Source organism: Elephantulus edwardii, unplaced genomic scaffold (genome assembly GCF_000299155.1).
Source record: "Elephantulus edwardii isolate Elephantulus edwardi_28Jun2011 unplaced genomic scaffold, EleEdw1.0 scaffold00326, whole genome shotgun sequence".
In the NCBI taxonomy this organism is placed as follows: domain Eukaryota; kingdom Metazoa; phylum Chordata; class Mammalia; order Macroscelidea; family Macroscelididae; genus Elephantulus; species Elephantulus edwardii.
In genome coordinates, this window is record NW_006400076.1 from 2,070,858 (window position 1) to 2,072,938 (window position 2,081).

Genomic DNA, 2,081 nt, shown 5'->3' on the forward strand with positions numbered 1-2,081 from the left:
GAATGAATGGAAGCCCAAAATCTCTATAAATGTTCATTAAAACTAATAAAATTTAATAATTAAAAAAAAACAAACTGGGAGTCTCCTGTTCAGATTAAAGCCTCAGAAATCCTACGGGAGAAGTTCTCCTCTGTCCTATACAACATTTGACAAAGGAAAAGAGTGCTAACAATAGAAATTCTTGAAAACCAAAGCCTTAAATTACTGTTGGTAATATTTGTATTTGTTTGTCTCCAAACAATTGCCTTAAATATGCCCTATCTTTGTTCCTAGTAAGGAGCTCTGGTGGTGTAGCAGGATAATGTTGTTGTTGAGTACCATTCAGTTGGACCAACCTATAGCTGACCTTTCAGCAGGTTTACAGAGGCAGTTAACTGCATAGGAGATGATTTCTCATCTTTCTCTCACAGAGCAGCTGGTGGACTTGAACTTTATGCTTTCAGGATTGCAGCACAGGTTCTAATCTACCTACCAATCACTTCATGGGGAAAAGACAAGATATTATCTTCTTACCAAGATTTACAACCTTGGAAACGCTATAAAGCAGTTAATCTACTCCACAGGGTTGGTATGAATTGGAACTGATTCAATGGTAGTGAGGTTTTCTGAGGTTTTTTGTTTGTTTTGTTTTGTTCAGAGTGGATAAATTGTCTGTTTCTGCTCTTTATAGTTTTCATGGCTATCTAAAATTGCAGAATAATATCTGTGGCACATATATGTTGTCTTTTCCCATTCTTTCCTTTAGAGAACCTTCATATAATAATTCCATGCACCTCCAGGAGAATTATTGCCCATCCTTGGAAAAGCCTATGCTTCATCCTCAGGCAGATGGATTGGACCAAAAATGTATACATGGCTGAAATAGAACAAACTTGAGTCCTTTCTTAAGTCTATATACTGTTATTGCTGCAGAAAAATGCTCCACTGAGACCGGTAAATTGGTAATGATCTTGCCTACTATATGGGGAGGGGGGAGTTATCTGAGCAATGAACTCATTGGGATGAGCAGAATAGAGCCATTGAGAGAGAAATTAGAGTCCTGGTAATATCATTTGAGCTTCTACATAGAGCTGGACCATAAGCAATTATCATACCTGCACATTTCTAGTTAAAAGAACCCAGATTGCACCTTCTCTCTGGAAGCCTTCTAAGATTAACCTCATTGGTTTTAACTCCTTTATCTGCTGTCTTCCTGGAAATTAAGGCTTTGTGCAATATTCATATGAGCACATCAATAAGGTTACTGTGGAGAAGTGTCCTTCACGTATTCCTCCCATAGATACCATTTTTCCCCTCAGTCTGGAAGTAAGGATTGTTTCCAGGGAACTATTTGCCTCTTAGTGGGCCTTAATGACTGAAGCTTTTACTTCCCTGGAGGACAGTAAAACGTTTTGTTAAAGGAAATGTGAACATTTTGCTTTATTTCTAGTAGGAAGAATGACTGTCAGCCAGCGGAAACTCTTGACCAATGACTGGCTTCAAGGACAAGAGTTGTGACTGCGTTCTTCACATATGTGAAGATATATATATATATATATAAAATATCCTTTACTTATTTCTGCTTTCAGTGGGAGATGCTCCATAAGTTATAAAATTCTTTTAGCTAAATAATAGCAATTGACACAGTGACTGCAACAATGAGTTCAAGTGTGTCTAAGATGGTGAATATGGCACAGGATAGGACAGACTTCAAATCAGTTTGTTCATAGGGTCACTATAAGTCACACATGACAACAACAGTAATACCATTAGCCTAAAAGATGGCACCCAGGAGCTCCACAGGAAAAAAGCTTGGAACCCTGTTAAGATCTCTGCCAAGAAAACCTTATAGAGTAGCTCTACACTGAAACATATGAGTCAGAATACACTCAACAATAACAGCAACAACACACATTCCTTAATATGGGTGAAGGGTGTCAGAATCTGTAGTTGACTTTTCTAGCCATCGTGTTATCCCTCATCATGGGAATAATCTCCAGCTACCTTAACTGCAATATGTTTTTTGATTTCCTGGCTACTGGTGCCAAGAGTGTTGACCGTGGAGCCAAGCAAACTGAAGCTGTCAACAATCTCAATCTCTT